The sequence below is a fragment of the Gouania willdenowi genome, chromosome 13, assembly GCF_900634775.1.
Source record: "Gouania willdenowi chromosome 13, fGouWil2.1, whole genome shotgun sequence".
NCBI classification, from domain to species: domain Eukaryota; kingdom Metazoa; phylum Chordata; class Actinopteri; order Blenniiformes; family Gobiesocidae; genus Gouania; species Gouania willdenowi.
The window spans coordinates 3932629-3947701 of record NC_041056.1 but is presented as its reverse complement, the minus strand read 5'-3'; the positions used below and the strand labels follow the sequence as shown (position 1 = coordinate 3947701).

General features: G+C 36.1%; 1 protein-coding gene across 2 annotated transcripts in view; it reads left to right on the top strand.

Moving 5' to 3' along the window:
* cog6 (component of oligomeric golgi complex 6) overlaps positions 1–14372 on the top strand; it is a 61801-nt gene extending 47429 nt beyond the window's left edge. The window contains exons 20-21 of one of the 2 annotated variants that reach the window (XR_003675372.1): positions 653–724; positions 14216–14372. The gene's annotated coding sequence lies outside the window, so the exon portion shown is untranslated. Of the gene's footprint in view, positions 1–652; positions 856–14215 lie in introns of those variants that run through there. The other variant, XM_028464873.1, reaches the window with a different exon arrangement.
* Positions 14373–15073: the final 701 nt, after the last annotated feature.

Sequence of the window (15073 nt, the reverse complement as noted above, 5' to 3'; positions counted from 1 at the left end):
AATAAAGTTTAGAACTTAAAACTACAGGGACTCTAGGGTTTGGAGATATGGACTAAACCTCATATCTTGATATTTAACAAACAGCTGCACAATATGAGCCACTTTAGTCTTTCTTTTTTTTTTCTCCTCTAGGGGACAGCACGTGTGAGTGAGTTCTGTAGTGTGGCTTTTTCAGTGTAAGGTCTGCATTAGGACGCTCTCATTAATCCATCTATCTGTGTTTTCATTCAGCGACTCCTAAAATTAGTATTTTAATACAAAATATATATTTTCATATAGGAAATATTGTAATTTTTTATTTCCCCAAAATAGAAAACTCGTTATATCTCGAATCTTGATGTATCGCTCAGCTCTACTAGGGAGCTTAACTAGCTATGGCAATAGTTAGCTGTCACGTTAACACTGCTGTAAAAGTTAAAGATAGAAAACTGAATTAATAAATTCTTAATTAACTTTGTGAAATTTGAAGTATATATATTTTGAAGTATGCTAAACTCCTTCATGCTTTTGTGTCTGTATGTGCTGCTTTGGCTCTGTGTGTGTGTCTGTGTCTGTGTCTGTGTGTGTGTGTCTGTGTCTGTGTGTCTGTGTCTGTGTGTGTGTGTTTCTTTTTGTGTCTCTCTCTCTGTGTGTGTGTGTGTGTGTGTGTTAGTGCACACTACGGGGAGTCTGCATACACGCTCACTTCACGTGGCTCCAAAGGTGAAGGGCTATTGGGGAAAAGGTGAGCGTGTGGCTGTGGGTTACTCAGTAACTCTCACACACAGCTGTCTGTGAGATTATTACGGCACATCAACTGGTATCATATAGAAACCAGTCCAACCATGTCATATACTGTACATCCACTGTCTCTGCTGCTGTTATTGAAAAAGAAATATATATATATATATATATATTTAAAAATGTTTGGAGTCGTGTGTTTACTTTTAGTGTAACAACCAGAAATGATGCTAATGCTACCTGCTATTGTTAGCAATGTTTTGATTCTGCATGTGTCTGAATCCTTGACAAAGGGCTGTGTTAGCATACTATAGCAGTGGTTCCCAACCTTTTTTGCATCATGACCCCAATTTTTATATCACAAATTTCTAGCGAATCCCAAATACTAATTTCCCCCTAGAATTAGTTTTTAATCATGTTTGTTACAATGCATTACAAATACAGTGGAAGCAGGATTTGTGACAATATGTTTTCATAGTGTATTTATTCATTCATTTATTTCATTTTTTTTTCTGTATACTACATGTTATTTCACCTCGATTTAGATTTGAAAAAGTGAAAGTACAGAATACAGTTGTTTAACATCGTGTGGTGTTTTAATTTGAAAAATAATAATAATAGAAATATTAGATATATTTTTATTCATTAATTCATTTGATCAATTACTAGATATTTCAGGCGACCCCACATGAGCTCATGACCCCAAGGTTGAAAAACACTGTGCTCTACACTACAAACTCTACATTACTAACGTCAAAACAAGAGCCCTATTTATAAAAGTGTTAAAAACTAATGGAAGACAAGAAGAGATGCTTTTATTTTGAAAAGAGGATGTTTGATTTTTGTCTTGAAGCCGGTCTAAGTACCATTTTACCTTCCGCTCGCAATGCATCATGGGACGGTTGAGTATGACTAGTATGCCCACCGTGCATACTTTAGTATACATCCGGGTATTTCTTGCATACTCAATGTTTTCATACTATGAGTCGTACGTTAGTATCACAGCCATAGTCTGGGTTTCACAGATCAATGAATCTAAACGAGAGAATTTACTCACAAACAAATGTTGAACGGTGAAATTGTCGCTCGTAAAATTGTTTTTACTCATTGGAAAATATTGGGTTTGTTGACGAATGATCATCACGTAAGAAAAGGAATGAGGATAGTTTAAAAAAAAAAAAAAAAGTGAGGTTTTATAAATGTTAGATTGTCACCAGCAGCTTTCAGATGTGGAAGCAAGAAAATATGAATAAAGCAATAAAATTGTAAAAAAAAAAAAAAAAAAAAAAAAAGAGTAAAGACAATGGATTCACTTGCAGAGGGATTGACAGCAGTGCCAGGAATAATTTGGTTATAATAACTTTAATAACATCACAGCAGAGCCACAAAGATATTTTTGTTTGTTTTATCCGTAGGTCACATCATCAACATTCATATCAGCATTTAGAATAATTATCTGAGCATTAACAAAGGGTTTTTGGTGTTTTGTGTATTATTTGGGGGTCGTTGTGTGCATTTTTTGTTGTTTTGTGAACTATTTCTCATGTGTGACTTGTTTTGTGTGTTTTTTTTTTAAGTCATTTTATGTATTTTTGTTGCTGTTTATTTTTCTCATTGTGTGTATTGTTCTTGTTTTGTCTATTTTTCAGTCATTTTTGTGTTTTCTTTTGTAGTCATTTTGGTCGTTTGTTGTCTTTGGTGTATTTTTGATGTCATTTTGTTTACTTTTCTCTAAATTTGAGCCATTTGTGCATTTACTGTATATATATATATACAGACCCTTTCCAAAAAATTAGAATATCATGGAAAAGTTGTTAATTTCCATAGTAAAGTGTCTTTCATTCTGGAATCAACGTCCAAGGGTTTGGAGGAAGACGAGTGAGGATCAGAACCTAAACTGCTTCAGTGAGTAATATCTACAGTCAGTTATGATTTGCGGTGCAATGTTCTGTTCTGTTCCTCCAAACCCTTGATTCTAGAATGAAAGGAACACTTTAGTTTCATCAGAAAAGACTGGCCAACAGTACAGTCCTTCTTCTCCTCTTTTTTTTCTGCAAAAACTGAAAAGTAAATGTTGATTTCTTTACAGTATTCTAATTTTTTGAATTCCTGTTTTTGTGGGTTTTATGAGCTGGAAGCCCAAATTATGTAAAAATAAACAAATAAATACCTGAAATCATTTAAATTGTGAACCCTGAATCTATAATCTATGAATGTTTAACTTTTTGAATGGAATTATGGAAATTAAACAACTTTTCCATGATATTGTAATGTTTTGAAAAGGGTCTGTATTTAGAGTCTCAGACCTTTTATCTTCTGTCATCCTCCTGTCATTGTCACACCATCAGACGTCTATAGACTCATGACCTGGGTGCTGCATCGTGTTAAGTGGAAAATTGTTTTATCTTTGAACGTTTGCCTTGGAGGGCATTTTGTTCAGCTCTTAAATGAGACAAAAGGCCAGTGGGCGGAGCATAAAACTTCACCTAAGTTTTGCTCCAGATAGAAATATGCAGGGTTATGCGTCAGCGAATGCCACTCATGTTGTCCATTGTAGTAAATAAACGAGTGCAATGTCAATGGAAAATGAGTCACGGCGCGTAGAATTTACAATAACAATATTTTTGCATGACTATGGAGCTGGGAGCAGCCTGTAGAAGGTAGATTGGTGATTAGTGGCTTTATTCTCAGACTGGGAGTGGCTGTGACACAACGGCAGGCCTGACATCATTAATCCATCCCAGCCCACACACACACACACACACACACACACATACCAAGTCAGACTAGTATGGGTGGTTCTGGTTGAGAGATGGATTACTACATCTATCCTGGGCAGTGGTAGAACCAGTGGGTTCCAACATTGGCTTTGGTTTAGATGATGTATTTTTCTGGTACTGGAAGAACATTTAACTCATTCGAATGCTTTAATGTAGAAACGAAGAATTCTACTTTAATATCCTGACATGTTTCGACCATTAACTGCCAGTTTTCTTCAGAGGTGTCTGCTGATGCTTTGATGTTTTCTTGATTTCTGCATAATAATTCCAGCAAGTTCATTTTGTCTTCTGTTTCAATAACAAGTTAAGGTTTCATTTGTTTGAACAAAATGTTTACAGAAAATGTACTTTGATCTCCGGAGATGTTTCGACGGTCAACTGCCAGTCTTCTTCAGAGGCGTCTGCTGATCAGGTGATCAAAGTACATTTCCGGAAAAAAAGAGTTATCTGAATAAATGAAACCTTAACATATTGTTCAAAAAGAAAACAAAATGAACTTGCTGCAATTATTACGCGAAGTCAGGAAAACATCAAAGCGATCAGCAAACTCCTTTGAAGACGACGGGCAGTTGACAGTCGAAACATGTCAGCAGATCAATGTAAATTGTCTGAAAAAAGTTAAGCAATAGTTGTCAAAAAAAAAAAAAATCTGGAAATGTACTTTGATTACCTGATCAGCAGATGCCTCTGAAGAAGACTGGCAGTTATCAGTCAAAACATGTCAGGAGATCAAAGTTAATTTTGTGGAAAAAGTTAAGCAATAGTTGACAAATTCCAGCAAGTTCATTTTGTCTTCTTTTTGAATAATATGTTATGGTTTTCTTTTATTCTGACAACTTTTTTTCAGGATATGCACTTTGATGTGCTGACATGTTTCAACTGTCAACTGCCAGTCTTCTTCAGAGGTGTCTGCTGATCATTTTTGATGTGTCCGTGACTCGTACATTTCCTTAAACAGTAGTTGTCTGAATAACCAATCAGAAGCTATTCACATGAAACTGCTTCAACATAGCGTTGATTCGCCTTCTAGAAACATTTTATCCTTTGATCTTTGAATGCAATTGGGTCATTGAATCCAATAAGGTCGGTTACCGGTCCATTCCAAGATAAAAATCATTTTCTCATGCCAATAATTAAGAGTCTGAGAAACTGAAATTGATAATACTTAAAAAGAGAGAAATCAAAATTGAAAAGCTCTGGTCTGGAATTAAAGAAATACATCACACGCCCCTCCTCAGTCGTTTTAAGAAAGGACGGGTTCATTAATGTTTAAAGAGCAAAGTAGCTTCTTCTCCTTCCTCTGTAGCAACAGCAAATCAGTTTGTAGGTAATACAACTCACATGTTGGTCAGCTGTGACTCAGGAACTAACACAGAGAAATGTGATAGGAACACTTGTAATTCATTATTTTCAAATAATTTCCCCTTCATTTTCATATACAGTAGAATGACCGTGTCCATTTAGATTTGCACCCCCTATATCAGTGTTTCTCTAATGGGGGTACGTGTACCCCTAGGGGTACATGATAGCACTACAGGGGGCACTTGATAGAGAGAGAGAGAGAGGAGAGGGTGAAATTAACAAATGAAAGCAATAAAATATTGGGTTTTATGTTTATTTTTAGTTTAAAATGCTAATCACACTAAATATTACCAGAAAGTCACCAAACGACAAAAAAAACCCTGCAAAATAAGAGAAAAATGTACTGAATAATTTAAAGAACAAACAACAAAGTACAAAAAATGACGTCAAAAACACACACAATAAGTGAGAAATATACTTACCATTACCAGCAATACACAAAACGACAACAAAAACACATTAAATGAGAGAAAAATACACAAGATCACGACAAAATGCACAAAAATAATAGAGAAACATACAAAACGACACCAAAAACACACACAGAGAGAAAGAATAATTTATATATTACCAACAACACACAAAAGCAACAACAAATACACACAAAATAAGAGAAAAATATACTGTAAACTAAAAATAACAGACAAAATACACTAAATGATGTCAAAAACCCACACACTAAGAGAGAAATATACTAACCATTACCAACTATACACAAAATGACAACAAACACACTAAATTAGAGAGAAATACAGATGATCGCAACAAAAAACACAAAAACAACAGAGAAACATACAAAACGACACCAAACACACACACACACACTGAGAAAACAAACACAAAAACACACAAAATAAGAGAAAAATATAGTGAATAACAACAAAAAACACAAAATGATGATAGAAATGATCTTGATTAGAACATGAACTGAAAAAACAACGGTCAGTTTTTTTGACCGTAAATGACCCTAAATAATAAAAACTATAGAAATAAATCTATTCAGGAATCACTAAATACTGTTTAATTCCTCTTATTTACGAAATGAGATTATTTAAAATGTGTGTTATCACTCATTCATTCATCATTATGCTTTATAGCAGCGGGACCCACATTTTGCCATATCATTAAAGATCATTAATTTTTTATTTATTTTTTTATTTTTTTATTTTTAAGTCAACCAACCACATGTAGTTTTTCAAAAATAGCTGTTGAAAACACACACACACACATATATTTTTTTTGTTTTTGTTTACATAAATCTATATATTTTCCTGTGCAACATACAGTTCACAGCATGCCTGTAAAAAAAAAGTCCAATATGAGAGGTATTTATTTATTTTGAAGCAGACCCACTTTTGGGTCCCGACCCATCAGTTGAGAATCGCTGCTCTGTAGTAAAATGAATTCTAAGAAAACAGAATTTGAATCAAAATGTTGTTGTTGGACATAAGGGGGTACCTGGATTCAAAAGTAAGAGAAAGGGGGAACTGGAGCTAACAATGTTTGAGAAACACTGAGACTGTTGAAATAAATTCAATTCAGAATCAAATTAAATATTTTTTGGGGTACAGTACCTGGATTCAGAAATAAGAGAAAGGGGGTATTTGTGACTTATGTAACTTCATAGGTTTTCTGTAGTACGTTGGAAATCAATGATATCATGAATCACTGCCTGTGCTCATATAGGCTGAAGATCAGTTCCTCCGTGTTGACTCAGAAAGTGAATCATGAGTCCTGCAGAGGGCTCAGATCATGGGAGCAGCTGTCCCAACAGGCCTGGCGCTGAGGCTGGGGCCAGATCGGCCCTGTTTTCACTGCAGGGAGGGGGGACGGGGACGGGGGGGGTCACGTTTGAATCACGGCACAGATCAAATCTACAGTGAGAAAACAGGCGCTGGTATTTAACCTGAGCGAGGGACTCAATGACTGACATGGTGGTAAAACCCTGCTGCTGTTTCCTCCCATTCTTACTCGCAAAGGTCTCGACTTTCTCCTCAGTGAAAGCTTTGGATTTGGCTCCAAAACCACGTCAAATTGTCGTCCCGACAGAAGATCAAGAAGTCGGAAACCCAGTTTGACCTGAAGTGGGAAATCGCAGTAGGAAGTGAGATACAATTCAGAGAGTTTTAAGCTTTTCACAAAGCACTTTTCCACTCGTCCTGCTGTGTGATTTATGAGGTTTGGTTGCTTTGCTGACTTCAGTGCATGTGCTTTGGAATTCAGCCAAAAACACATGACACACGCTAGTTTTGGAGTCGCCCTTTTAATCCAAATCAGAGCCAACATCTTCCTTAATGTCATCACGGGTTCGTTTCTCAACGAACCATGTTTCTGGGATGTTGAAAGAAAACAGAAGTTGTCGTGGAAACGGTGCGCGACTTTAGCTTGGTGCTCTGAAAATGTGGGTGGCCCGAAGATATGAGTCAGCGAAAGAGAGCTGCTGTCACGATATGATCAACTGTCAACTTTATGTAATACTGGCATTAGAACATTACTTCAAAGGAAAGGAACCTGTCTCAGTAGGTCAAACATTTCAAGTTCTGTGTCATATTAAGGTTGTTTAGTTCATAGATTATTGATTTAGGTCATGATTATTTTATCTGGCAACTAAAAATTGAGAGTTCTCTTTCATAATATTTCATTCAATGTCTCACCAGACAAATATAGTGAGACATCTCACTCATATTAATCACCTAAACGTTCTGATTGATATTTAAAGGGAATGTAAATAACACAATGTGTTTAATGTAGAGCTGATGTGTCTATGGAACAAATCTCATATCTTAATATTTTTCCTCAAAATGGTGATATACGATATAAATCTTGATATTTATAACTTATTAAATAAAGACAATTCTGGGTTTAATTTGCTGGTGCAAAATGCAAATCATATATTAACAAACTGCTGCACAATATGTGACACTTTTGGCTTTTTCTCCGATAAGAGACAGCACGTGTGAGTGAGTTCTGTAGCGTGGCATGTTTAGGTCCATCCATCTAACTCTGCTTTTAATGCAGTTATAAGTAGCAAAAGCAGCAACTCCTAAAATTAGTACTTTAATACAAAAATAAGCTGTATTTTCCTGTCATTTTGTGTAATTTTGTTGACAGTTTGTGTGTCTTTGGAGCTATTCTGTGATGTGTTGTTGTCATTTTGTTTAAGTGTCTATTGTGTCTTTGTTGTCATTTCGTGTTTTTTACGAGACATTTTGCATATTTGTCAAACTTTGTGCGTTTTGTGACTTATTTTGTGTATTATGTTGGGCTTTATATTCCTTCCAACTTCTTGAAATACAATTTTTGGGGATTTGTTTGGGGGACAAAAAAAGATCTTTTAACTATTTTTTAGTTTTTAAAGGTGCACATATTTTGTTTATTGGTAATACATTAAACACATTATTAAACACATTTTTTGTTCCCTTTAAAGATCCAGTTTTATGCTATTTTTCACACATCTCCATTTGTTCTAAGAACCCCAACAACATAATATTTGAGGTTTATTTTCCAGTGTTTCATCCTCTGAAAAGTCACTTTCTAGGCATTTCTAAAAATGGGCTGTTTTGGGGCCTACTTATGCATATTCATGAGTGGGCGTGTCTGTAGATGCAGACTTCATGCCTCGCTCTTGTGAGGGAGATCAGTGATCACAAAACAATTTTCTTTTTGCTATCCACACACTGTTGTTATTGTTTTCAGCCAAAAAACTGCACATTACAGTAAAACGTGGATATTTAAGCGGCTATTGTGATTGTGAGTCCGTCTCAGCGCTTCAGGGTGTGTTTATCGCAGCAGCAGCAGCAGCTGAGTAATTCAGCTGCTTCAAACACTTTTTTCTCCTCCTCATCTCTATTAACTACAGGAATACTGCATTTAAGGTGATAATCATTTTTTTTGTCCAACCGCTGCGTCGCATTGTGTCACAAACGCGTCAAATCAAGTCAAAGATGTTACGAGGCAATATAACTGATACTAAAAATGGAACGACTCAGCACACTGAAAAATTGCTTGCGTGGGCGTGGTTTGTAGGGGGCTTCGCTTATACTGTACCCGTGGCCGAAGTTGGATATACTCGCATTTGGTACTTTGCCCTTAGCAAAAAGTTGTATACTTGAAGTTCATTTTATTAAGTATTCTTAAGTATAAGTATAGCAAGTATACTATGGACCATGTACTTGTAGTGTACTAGACGTTTCTCAGAAACTCCTGATAACAGCTTTAACAATATAAAATATAGTATATAAAAAGTACACTTATACGGCCTCAGTTTTAGTATAAAATAATTATTCTTGTCGAACACTTGAATAAACTGCTTTTTGCTAAGGGTGCTCAGAGATGCAGGAAGGAACCTAAATAATACTTTGAGGGTGTTTTTGACAAGGAATTAACATTGTAACAAGGTTCAAAGCTTAAAAAGTTGATGTAGCATGATTCAATCTGAAACCTAGCATTAAACGTGGCCTTGAACGCCTCAGACTTCCCTGGCTTCACTCACAGACAGTAAATTGTGTCATTCCTTCAACATATACTGTCATTTTGCCTGTGAAAGGCCCATTATTCTGCCGTCAGTGAAGCCTACTGCAGCACTAATGAGCTCTGGGAGTCAGGAAGGCTGCTGCAGGCTTTCCACCTGCTCCCTGGCTCTGGCACCCATGGGAGCAGCTTTGGATCACACTGAGCATGAAGCTCTCTCGCCTCAGGAGTTCAGCCTGACGATGAACCTTGTCTGGACTTGTCAGCTTTTACAATGGAACAGAGTCCCAGCTTTACAGGTCTGGCCTGTTTTCCTCAGGGTGGCCTAGAGCGTTACATTCAATAACCAGATACATTATGTTAAGGTGAATTTATTATGTTCGTACTCATTTTATCAAACCAATAAACATTTGTCTTGGCCTCTTTATTTGCATAAAGCACTATTTTATATAGTCATAGTTTTAGTCAACTACATTTTTTAAGTGGCAATAACGAGACAATGACTAAATTAAAAAAAATTAAACAAAAAAACACTACTGTATCATAATATATTGATATTTATGTTAACTCATAAAAATGAAACCATAATTTTCACAGAGGACAAAATCCACTAAGTTTCTTTTTTTGGAAGGTATTCAATCAAAACTACTTTTGTTTTGGCGGGACAAGCCAGTAAGTTAAATTAAATGTGTTTATGTGGTGTTACATTGATCACATCTGTTTGTATTAATCTTTACAATCATTAATACCATCTTATATCAGGTTAATCAATGGTAACTGAATCTTGAGAAAAAAATATATATATACTCATGTTGTATATTTTAGGTTTTTTTGTTTATTTTTTTGAGAAAAATGTCTTCCTCCTCCACATTAAAAAAAAATGAAAAACATGAATGAAAAGGATCGAAAACATAAGTATGAACTTATAATATATCAGATTTTAATCGACTATATCAAATGATTGTAATGTCATTTAGCTGACTATAACTTAAAATTGTCCTAATGACTAAATTTTGACTAAAATTATGTTGCATTTTAAGACCATGACTGTGTTGGAAATGTTACACTCCGTACAACATACTCCAAACTCAACAAGTACATACTGTCTACTATATACTATTAGTATGACTAGGATGATGAGCGTTCCCACTGACGTATACTTCCAAGTTTCCCAAGATGCATTTGGAGCCTACAAAGACAAAAACCTTGTTCAGAGACCCTCCATTGTGCTACTGACAAAACTTCCTGTTAACTTCAAAACAAGAGCCCTGTTCATAAAACAGATTAAAAAATTCTTATAAAAGACAAGAAGAGATGCTTTTATTTTGAAAAGGGGATGTTTCAGTTTTAGTTTGAAGCCAGTCACAGGACCATTTTACATTCCACTCGCAATGCATCATGGGAAGGTTGAGTATTACCGTGCGCACTTAAAAAATGTCCCGATATAGTAATACACAGAGGTGGCAAAAGTACTAGACTTCAGTACATAAATAGAAATATAGATACTTGAATAAAAAATAACTCTGGTTAAAGTAAAAGTATTAAAGTTGCTCCCATACTTGAGTAAAAGTAAAAAAGTAAATGCTTCCAAATGTACTAAAGTAAAAAATAAAACAAATGTCCTTTTAATAATAAGACAGCAAATTCCATATCTTTTATTTTTTTTAAAGAACTTGTAGAATACTGGTACATGGAAAATATTTAAATGGGTTACTTTTGAACACCTGGAGAATGTAGCATTTATTATAGATAAAATGTGTGAATAAAATGTTTCAAGAAAAAAGAAAATAAAAATGCAAATGCTCAATAAAACCCAGAACAAGTTTAACATTTAACATTACTGTTGTTGTTTGGTCTTCTTATGACATGACGTCATCTTTGAAGGTCTTAAAAGTGACGACATCGTTATTAAAACGTAAGGAGTAAAAAGTACAGATAGTAGGCTACGGCGACGTCATGTTTCATGGTAGCCAATCAGAGCCAGTGTTTTTACACTGGCTCTGTGTGTGTGTGTGTGTGTGTGTGTGTGTGTGTGTGTGTGTGTGTGTGTCCACAGACACACACTACAGATTTGATGAATCAGCAGAGATGGTGAGCGTGGAGCAGATGAAAAGTTGTTATTTTTAAGATGGTGATACAAACACTACTTTAAATTAATTATGGTCAAAAACAATAACGTACATGTGAAGTGTTTATTATATCCAGGAGTGAAGACTTTGTCCACATCTGTTGTAAACAACTCAGATTTAATGAAGCACCTCACAACGACACATCTAAAAAATCTGAATTATTTGACATATAGCAACGTTTTTTTTTTTTTTTTTTTACAGTAACTTTCCTTAATAATGAGTTACTTTTATTATAGAGTAATTCAGTTACTAACTCAGTTATTTTTTGGAACAAGTCGTGAGTAACTATAACTAATAACTTTTTTAAAGTAACGTTCCCAACACTGTTGATGAAGCATTTGTACTTTGTTACTTGTCACCTCTGAGTATTCAATCTTTTTATATTATCTAATGTGTACGCACTACATACTAATTATGACGTCAGACTTAGTATCAGTAGTAAGTTTTCTTCTTCTTCTTCTTCTTCTTCTTCTTCTTCTTCTTCTTCTTCTTCTTCTTCTTCTTCTTCTTCTTCTTCTTCTTCTTCTTCTTCTTCTTCTTCTTCTTCTTCTTCTTCTTGCCACCATCATGTCTTTTGATGATACTCAGACCTCTGGGAACCTAAACCATCAGCCGTACATGCTGTAATTCAACCACAAACCCAAAAGTGAGAAGAATTGAAGGAGAATCCTGCTGTGCGTGAGCAGCTGTGTTACACTTACCTGTGGGCATCAGCGATAGGAAAACAAGCATCAGACTGATAACAGATCAAAACCCACATTCCTCGCTGGGCTGAGCTGAGGGACCACGCAGACCACCGGTTCTCACAGTCAGCGTGGGAGTGGGTGTGAGAGAACCTCCACTCTTTGATTTGTATCTCATGTCACCCACGGGTCGAGAGGAGAAAGCAAAAATACACATTTGACCGACTTGATTCAGTGTCAAGTCTCAGCTGAGTCTGTTTTCAATCATGTGAGGAATGGTTTGGACGCCGGAAGGCCCGGGTGCTGACAGACCACGTTGGGTCCACGCTGTGCAGGCCTGGCTGAGCAGGGCCGGACTCCTCAGCACGGGTCACCCAGCAGGCCGTGCTGTCACTGCCTTCAGCTGAGGATGACGATGATGATGGATGGAGCTGGAAATACTCCCAGAAAACTCTAGAGCACGTGTGGCACGGCCTGGCAGGTGTGAGCGCGGCGCCGACTGGAAGTCAATTACATGTAGGAATCTTTAATTACACTGATACAGAAATAAGAGCATTAGTAACACTGAACACACACACACACACACACACACACACGTAGAAACCTTTTTAGAGTTAATGGAGAGAAAAAAATGTGAACGGTTGAAATTGTCGCTTGATAGTTTGTTTTCATCTCCACTGTAAACACAGTTTTGTGCATTGCATTGTGGGACGTGGAGTCCCGTAGACCAGGGGTTCTCAACCTTGGGGTCTCGAGACACCGGGCCAGATGCCATCAATAAAACGATTATAATTTTTGAACAATTTGAGCCCATTTTTACTTATTTTTACCATTTTTCTGCCACTACACCAAACTTGCCATATTTTAACCTATTTTCATCACTTACTGTTTTTTGCTCCTTTAATGCATTTTTGCTACATTACTCCCATTACTGCCAAAGTTCCATCAAATTTCAATACATTTTCTGCACATTTTTTCCACTTTCAAGACATGTTCAGCACTTTTTCTATCTGTTCTCTAATTTAGAAATTTTAAAATAATTTCTGTGGTTTTTAAAATCCCATTTCACCACCTTTTCCACCATTTGTGCACACCTTTAACACACTCTATTTACATATTTAAGACAACTGTATACTATGGTGCAAATAATAATAAACATCCTGTATAACAGTGGATATTATTCAGATAAATATATAAATGTGGCTAACGGAGTCATAGAACAATGGACCATCATTTTGCTGACTTTATGGATGGACCCCAAAAAGTCGGTTTCTGGAACCTTTACTTTAGGGGTTCCAGGGTAAAAAAGGTTGAGAACCACTGGTCTATGGAACTCCATATCCCACAATGAAATGGGCAAAACTTTTCTGTCAAATGTCAATAAGATAGTCTTAAAAATGGAGATTAAAACAAACTTCCAAGTGGTGATTTCCACCTTTTACATCTTTTTTTTCTCTCGAGCAAATTATCTTGGATTATGAGGCGTACACTATTTTTATCTGATTAAAAAATGATAATAATCTCCAGCAGTTTTAAAATTAAAAGAGGAAAAATAATATATACACTTTGTCGTCTCGTGCAGTGAGAAAACACCGGCACCTTTACATACAGTGTATCACACTCCTAACAAGACCCTATAGAGTTAACTCTGGCTTTCCTGCGGGACACACACTAGCAATTGCTGCCTTCTTCTAAAGTCCCTAATGACAGTTAGGTCATTCCTTGTTATACTCTGGCTATCCCGGGGTTGTGATCTAACCTACAGTCCATAATAATCCTTTAAACAGATGAGTACCTCCTGAAAAACCTCTTGAGAGTGTCATACTTTTAAAACATGACCATGTATTTTATGTAAAACACATAAGATTCAAGTTACTGAAAGTATTTTATGAAACCGAGGCTGTAGATTCTCTTTTATTGTCTTTATTCCACAAATAATCCATGAAAACATACGTTCTTTGCATCACAAGCGCATGTTTAAGTCCTTGTTTTTTTTATTAAAACAAGATTAAACTCTTGATCTTTAGTGGCTTGTGTGTGTGTGTTTGTGTGTGTGTGTGTGTGTGTTCAGATCTTTCATGGGAGTCCGTAACCGTGGAGAAGTGAAAGTTCTCCCTAGCTCACGCGTTCTGGAGAGACTGCAACACTTCCCAAAGGAACCAAACCAGGCCCCAGGACAACAGACAGTGTTTAAAGTCACTATGGACTTTATAATGATAACGCTACTGCTGCTAATGTCAAGACATCACAGTTTCTACTACAATAATCAACATGGCATCACGTCAGGCTGGATAAACGACTGTGCAACAAGTCAACAAGCTAGGCTCTATGAAATGTTGAGGTTTCATTTATTCAGAAAACTGTTTTTTTTTTTTAGAAAAATGTACTTTGATCTTGTGACACGTTTGCCTCAATAAATGAAATCTCAACATTTTGTTCAAAAAGAAGAAAAAAAGAACTTGCTGAAATTTATACGCAGAAGTCAAGGACACATCAAAGCAATCAGCCGACACCTCTGAAGAAGACTGGCAGTTGACAGTCAAAACTTATAATGCTAAGGCTAGTCTGGCTAGCTTAATAATTCCAGCAAGTTAATTTTGTCTTCTTTTTTAATAATATGTTAAGGTTTCATTTATTCAGACAACTGTTTTTCAGGAAATGTACAAGTCACGGACACATCAAGACGATCAGCAGTTGCCACTGAAGAAGACTGGCAGTTGATAGTCGAAACATGTCAAGAGATCAAAGTACATTTTCTGAAAAAATGTTGTCTGAATAATAGAAAACCATAACATATTATTTAAAAAAGACAAAATGAACTTGATGGAACTATTGCTAAACTTTTTTTCAGAAAATGTACTTTGATCTCCTGACATGTTTCGACTGTTAACTGCCAGTCTTCCTCAAAGGCGTGTGCATCTGCTGATCA